Genomic DNA, 7,700 nt, shown 5'->3' with positions numbered 1-7,700 from the left:
TGAAGGAAATATGCCCTAGAGGCAATAATAAAGTATTATATATTTCCTTATATCATGATAAATGTTTATTATTCATGCTAGAATTGTATTAACCGGAAACATAATACATGTGTGAATACATAGACAAACAGAGTGTCACTAGTAGGCCTCTACTTGACTAGCTCGTTAATCAAAGATGGTTATGTTTCCTAGCCATAGACATGAGTTGTCATTTGATTAACGAGATCACCTCATTAGGAGAATGACGTGATTGACTTGACCCATTCCGTTAGCTTAGCACCCGATCGTTTAGTATGTTGCTATTGCTTTCTTCATGACTTATACATGTTCCTATGACTATGAGATTATGCAACTCCCGTTTACCAGAGGAACACTTAGTGTGCTACCAAACGTCACAATGTAAATGGGTGATTATAAAGGTGCTCTACAGGTGTCTCCAAAGGTACTTGTTGGGTTGGCGTATTTCGAGATTAGGATTTGTCACTCCGATTGTCGGAGAGGTATCTCTGGGCCCACTCGGTAATGCACATCACTATAAGCCTTGCAAGCATTGTGACTAATGAGTTAGTTGCGGGATGATGTATTACGGAACGAGTAAAGAGACTTGCCGGTAACGAGATTGAACTAGGTATCGAGATACCGATGATCGAATCTCGGGCAAGTAACATACCGATGACAAAGGGAACAACGTATGTTGTTATGCGGTCTGACCGATAAAGATCTTCGTAGAATATGTGGGAGCCAATATGGGCATCCAGGTCCCGCTATTGGTTATTGACCGGAGAGGTGTCTCGGTCATGTCTACATAGTTCTCGAACCCGTAGGTCCGCACGCTTAACGTTACGATGACAGTTTTATTGAGTTTTGATGTACTGAAGGAGTTCGGAGTCCCGGATGAGATCGGGGATATGACGAGGAGTCTCGAAATGGCCGAGACGTAAAAATCGATATATTGGACGACTATATTCGGACTTCGGAAAGGTTCCGAGTGATTCGGGTATTTTTCGGAGTACCGGAGAGTTACGGGAATTCGTATTGGGCCTTAATGGGCCATATGGGAAAGGAGAGAAAGGCCTCAAAAGGTGGCCGCGCCCCTCCCCATGATCTGGTCCGAATTGGACTAGGGAAGGGGGGCGCGCCCTTCCTTCTTTCTCCTTCTCCCTTCCCTTCTCCTATTCCAACAAGGAAAGGAGGAGTCCTACTCCCGGTGGGAGTAGGACTCCCCCTTCAGTACACCATGACCAAAGAATAGGGGTCAGAACATCTGCCGGGAAAAGTAGCCATTGGAGGCAGTCAAACTGCCGGGAAAGTTTTTTTCCGGCAATTACAAACAGCCCTTGAAAGTCCCGTCGGGGAAACTAATTCCCGGCAGTTAGTGTGAACCCCGGCAGATGCTCTGCCCTTCATATTCATACCATTGCCGGCAGTTAGAATTATTACCGGCATACTGCTCTTCCCCGGAAGGCTGACAATTCAGGGCAGTTAGAAGATTTCCCGGCAGCTCTTCTGCCTGGATTTGAGTTCGCTGCAGCCACACAAGTCTCCCATACATGTATTTCAACAGCTATTATCTAAAGTCCATTTTGTGGCATGTATATATAAAACACACATGCATGCATATACTTATGAGCAATCCATCATCCATAGATTCACAAGTCTCCATCCATACATAATCCATACATATATAGGTTCACAAGTCCAGGACAACCAAAAGCACAACCATCCATCAGGTCTAAATGCATACAGTTGTAGGTTCATAAGTCAAAGTATTACATCATACACAAAAGTGCAAAATAGGTTTTAGGTAGAAACACCCAGCAGAAGATCCTTTTAGCCTCACCAAACACACCTCTTGAAACTTGTGAATGCAAAGGCATTATGCTGGTGACCTGTAAAGAAAAAGGTAATGGCCAAATAGATCAGCTCGGAAGAACACATCTTCCAAACATAGAAGTTGCATGGGTTGAAAAAGAAAATCAACTCATCCAAACGAAAAGACACATGTGTGTTACCCTGTACTTTGCATTGCACAAGGCATAGAAAGAATGTGTGGATGTACTCATATGAACAGATTGTGCACTATGTATGAATCATCAGGAAAATCAATGTAACCTATCACTATAAATATATACCAATTGTCATCTTTTGGTGTAGTATAATTTCTCTTGATTGCTATCAAGTAAACAAAACATTCAAAAACAGGGGCCAAGTGCAAAATCAGAACTTAGGCCCTCGATGTCATTCAAAATTAGAAAGCAAACTTTATAATATATATCACGTTGGCAGTGCAATTGTTTGAATAACTACATTCTATCAAAAAGTGATTTTCACTGTAACTCAAAAGTAATACATTCTAGTGCTAGAAGAAATTGCAGAAAACGAAACTATATTACAGAAAAAACGGCGACTAAATAAACAGACGGGTTTTAGGGTAAATAACCAGATGGTTGGTTGAGGCCTTGAGGGTGATCCCCAAGCTAGTAACTGGTCAAGTTTATTGAGTAGCCATTAGGATAGTCACTAGTAATACTAGTCAGGAGTCAGGATTACTATTACGTGCAAAATTGGGGCCCTAATAATTTGGGATAGTCATCAATAGTTATGAGAATGTATACCAAGTGAACAGCCCACTGATTAAGTTTGCACTTGGTTTCAGGAAAAGAGTTTGCAGGCACATAAATGTCTGTGGAAAGTTTAAGTAGTAGCTGCAGAATTATTTAAGAAACAAGAAACAGAGTTGCTGGTTGTGATTCAGAATAGAAGGACTTAAGCATATGTTTGAAAGTAGGCACATTTTTTATCTACTGGGAAAACCAAAAAAAGTACTAGTTGCTAAGGAGGAAATAAGAAACTTGTAGGTTCCTACTTTCAAGCACATGCTTCATTCAGAAAAATAATAAGTCATCAGTATGTGAAAGGAGAAACATATCTTTTCTTTAGTATAATATTCCAAAATTCGAAGAAGATACAATACCTTCTAGCTGTGGGAACTGCTATGGGCTGCCATGGTTGCTTCTGCATAACTTTACGAACACCCCAATCTGCAAACATAGGATTATCAACAGGAAGCAATTTGAGAAACCTACAATTGCTGAAATAGACATGATTAGAAAGAAGTTTAAAATATCTACAAGGTCATGCAATAGATCGTCCGAGAGCATTGGCCATGGTCCTCACATTCCCATAAGGGCAGTGCAAAATAGCATCATTTTTCATCACCATGTTAGCTACAACTTCAAAACATTGAGAACCATGGTCGGCGAGTCCCCTGGAAAGGCCTTATTAAGCAGCTCTAGCAATATGTTAAAACTCTCATCACTCCAACCCCAAGAAATTTGGTGTGGATTAATCTAACTACAAAGTGTAGCTTTGAGAAGCTTGTGCACCCGGGATAAAGTTTGGCATCTGCATCATCTAATAATTGGTGAAAAGCCTCTATATTTAGATCACTTCCATCTTCCCTTAGGTCACCATCATTCCCACCATCGTCCCCAACTTAACCGAATTCATGCCCTATATCTTGGAGCATTTCTGGTATCTCATCAAGTACCTCAAATATGTCCTCATCTTCAACCTCATCATTTTGAAACTCTTGTCCATTACGGTTTGCTTGTACTAAATTTCGACCCTTGCCTAAATATCACAAGCCAACACAAATCAGTACTTTTTTTACAGAACCAAGGCATTGAAATCATAATTACAAACCAAAGCAACCTTCCAAGTATTCGAAATATAGTCAAACAATTACCATGTAACGATAGAAACAAATCACGAGATATTCAAAATATAGTCAAAAGAAACCACACAGTGATATATAAAAATCAAATTCTTAGTTATGATAAGACTCACAAAAGGCTGCAAGGGCACTTCTTCGGTTATTGATGGTTGCAGCTTGATACTTCTTCCCTTGCCAACTTTGATCTCAAAACTTGTCTTTCAAGATCAGTTTAGGCTGGTTAACCTGCAAACCATCCAAACATAATTAGCATGGGTGAAGAATAATCAACAATTATCCTGCAATTATCTATCCCAATATCTATTTTTTGTTAGCCTATTCTATCTGTGTGTTCATCATGCAGCTCATCCTACTTAACACTACCTTCAGGAAGGCCTAGGACTTGGTTAACCAGAATATGGCATACATGTTGGTAACAAGTTTAATTTTCAGTTTTATTCCTTTAATCCTGACATGCATACTGGCATATGTAGGTCGTATATTACTTCATCTGCACTATACTCCTTGTTGTGGAATTTACATAACTAAGTATTTATGAGATCACAATAGAGGTTTTGTGAGTTGTATATTTCTGTTGCTAACAGTTGCTTATTCTTTTCTATATGTGCAAGCATGATCTGCTGCAAATTCTCTTTGCATATTGTTGTTGCATAAACAGATCAGAAGGTTTAGATCTGCTCTTACTAGTTAGTCAGAAACCTGTTATTTGGAGCATATCAATGCCAGGCTGCTAGATCTGAAGGCTAATGTGACAATTTGCTAGATAATTTGATAGAGCGCAATAGAGAATGATCTTACAAAACATGGCTTTAAATGCATACCTGTAAAGACCGACCACAAACAGAGAAAAGAGCTCAGTTGCAGCCTCTATGTGCGACTGAGGCTAGCTGTTGCTGCTGCTGCTGCTGCTTCAGTTAACGAACACAAGTTGAAGCCGTGGCAGAGGGCAGAACAGAGGAGCAGCAGCAACAGACGAACAGTAGTGGCAGTTGCACCAGGTGGTAGCACGAACGAACAGAGGAGCTGTCACACCGGGCTGCACTGTGAGGCGAAGCAGGGGCGGGGATAGGGATTGGGGAATGGGGTGGCGGCGCTGGACTGGGGATGCTGGTGCGGCGTGGAAGGAGATGGGGATGGGAGGCGGCGGCTCAGGGTGAGGGATGCCGGTGCAGTGTGGATGGGGATTGGCGGCGGCGTGTCTCGGAGGTGTGGGTGGGGTAGCGCGAGTACGAGATTTGGTGGCGTCCGGCTCTACGAGTACAAGATTTGGGGGCGGCGGCGCTGGGTAGAGGCGTGCATGGGGAGGGCGACGGCAGGGTGATGAAGGGGGTGGAAGCGGGGTGGCAAGGATGCGGGTGAGCCACCGGCGGCGATAGGCTGGGCGGGCAGCAAGGACGCTTGACGCGGGCGAGTCGGCGGCTGCGCTAGGGTTGCCGGCCTGGAAGGCGAGATGCAGTGCGGCGGCTTACGAGGAGGGAGGGAGAGTGGCGGAGGAGATATGTGGATAAGGGAAAAGATAAGGCCGTGTGGGCTTCCAGTGCCTTCTAATTTTTCGCTCTCCCGCGACTGCGCGCGTTTTCTTGGGCCGTCCCCACCAACTTGGTTACCAGCAGTCCATTTGCCCTCAACTAGAGTTCGCGGCAATTGGGCTGACCTCGAAGAGGCCGGCAGTTATTCTGCCTGTCTATAACTACCGTTCCCGGCAGTTAACTTGACTGACATAGTCTTGCCCGGCAAATAGAGCATTCCCGGCAGTTAATTGCCTCCAATACTGGATCATTCCCGGCAGTTAATTGCCCCTAAACTTTGGTCATGGTGTAGTGCTTCTGGCGCGCCTGTCCTCCCTAGGCCGGCGGCCTCCCCCTTGCTCCTTTATATACGGGGGCAGGGGGGCACCCCATGGACACACTTGATATACGATATTTTAGCTGTGTGCGGTGCCCCCCTCCACCATATTACACCTCGATAATACCGTTGCGGAGCTTAGGCGAAGCCCTGCGTCGGTGGAACATCATCATCGCCACCACGCCGTCGTGCTGACGAAACTCTCCCTCAACGCTCGGCTGGATCGGAGTTTGAGGGACGTCATCGAGCTGAACGTGTGTAGAACTCGGAGGTGCCGTACGTTCGGTACTTGATCGGTCGGATCGTGATGACGTACGACTACATCAACTGCGTTGTGATAACGCTTCCGCTGTCGGTCTACGAGGGTACGTGGACAACACTCTCCCCTCTCGTTGCTATGCATCACCATGATCTTGTGTGTGCGTAGGAAATTTTTTGAAATTACTACGTTCCCCAACAGTGGCATCCGAGCCAGGTTTTATGCGTTGATGCTATGCACGAGTAGAACACAAGTGAGTTGTGGGCGATATAAGTCATACTGCTTACCAGCATGTCATACTTTGGTTCAGCGGTATTGTGAGATGAAGCGGCCCGGACCGACATTACGCGTACGCTTACGCGAGACTGGTTTCACCGTTGCGAGCACTCGTTGCTTAAAGGTGACCAGGCGGGTGTCTGTCTCTCTCACTTTAGTTGAACCGAGTGTGGCTACGCCCGGTCCTTGCGAAGGTTAAAACAGCACCAACTTGACAAACTATCGTTGTGGTTTTGATGCGTAGGTAAGAACGGTTCTTGCTAAGCCCGTAGCAGCCACGTAAAACATGCAACAACAAAGTAGAGGACGTCTAACTTGTTTTTGCAGGGCATGTTGTGATGTGATATGGTCAAGACATGATGTGATATAATTTGTTGTATGAGATGATCATGTTTTGTAACCGAGTTATCGGCAACTGGCTGGAGCCATATGGTTGTCGCTTTATTGTATGAAATGCAATCGCCATGTAATAGTTTTACTTTATCACTAAGCGGTAGCGATAGTCGTAAAAGCAATAAGTTGGCGAGACGACAACGATACTACGATGGAGATCAAGGTGTCGCGCCGGTGACGATGGTGATCATGACGGTGCTTCGGAGATGGAGATCACGAGCACGGTGCTTCGAAGATGGAGATCACAAGCACAAGATGATGATGGCCATATCATATCACTTATATTGATTGCATGTGATGTTAATCCTTTATGCATCTTATCTTGCTTTGATTGACGGTAGCATTATAAGATGATCTCTCACTAAAATTTCAAGATAAAAGTGTTCTCCCTGAGTATGCACCGTTGCGAAAGTTCTTCGTGCTGAGACACCACGTGATGATCGGGTGTGATAGGCTCTACGTTCAAATACAACGGGTGCAAAACAGTTGCACACGCGAATACTCAGGTTAAACTTGACGAGCCTAGCATATGCAGATATGGCCTCGGAACACGGAGACCGAAAGGTCGAGCGTGAATCATATAGTAGATATGATCAACATAGTGATGTTCACCATTGAAACTACTCCATCTCACGTGATGATCGGACATGGTTTAGTTGATTTGGATCACGTAATCACTTAGATGATTAGAGGGATGTCTATCTAAGTGGGAGTTCTTAAGTAATATGATTAATTGAACTTAAATTTATCATGAACTTAGTCCTGATAGTATTTTGCAAATTATGTTATAGATCAATAGCTCGCGTTGTTGCTTCCCTGTGTTTATTTTTGATATGTTCCTAGAGAAAAATTATGTTGAAAGATGTTAGTAGCAAAGATGCGGATTGGATCCGTGATCTGAGGATTATCCTCATTGCTGCACAGAAAAATTATGTCCTTGATGCACCGCTAGGTGACAGACCTATTGCAGGAGCAGATGCAGACGTTATGAACGTTTGGCTAGCTCAATATGATGACTACTTGATAGTTTAGTGCACCATGCTTAACGGCTTAGAATCGGGACTTCAAAGACGTTTTGAACGTCATGGACCATATGAGATGTTCCAGGAGTTGAAGTTAATATTTCAAGCAAATACCCGAGTTGAGAGATATGAAGTCTCCAACAAGTTCTATAGCTAAAAGATGGAGGAG

At 44.0% G+C, this 7,700-nt stretch overlaps 1 long non-coding RNA gene across 1 annotated transcript; it reads right to left on the bottom strand.

Moving 5' to 3' along the window:
- Window positions 1–1,812: 1,812 nt before the first annotated feature.
- On the bottom strand, window positions 1,813–4,591 carry LOC123165653 (uncharacterized). The gene is made up of 5 exons (XR_006483084.1): window positions 4,558–4,591; window positions 3,850–3,961; window positions 3,551–3,633; window positions 2,975–3,041; window positions 1,813–1,889 (listed from the first exon to the last, which is right to left on the bottom strand). It is a non-coding gene; the product is annotated as an uncharacterized lncRNA (long non-coding RNA).
- Window positions 4,592–7,700: the final 3,109 nt, after the last annotated feature.

The sequence above is a fragment of the Triticum aestivum genome, chromosome 1D (assembly GCF_018294505.1).
Source record: "Triticum aestivum cultivar Chinese Spring chromosome 1D, IWGSC CS RefSeq v2.1, whole genome shotgun sequence".
NCBI classification, from domain to species: domain Eukaryota; kingdom Viridiplantae; phylum Streptophyta; class Magnoliopsida; order Poales; family Poaceae; genus Triticum; species Triticum aestivum.
Note: the sequence above shows the minus strand (reverse complement) of the source record. Positions and strands in the feature narration are given on the sequence as shown.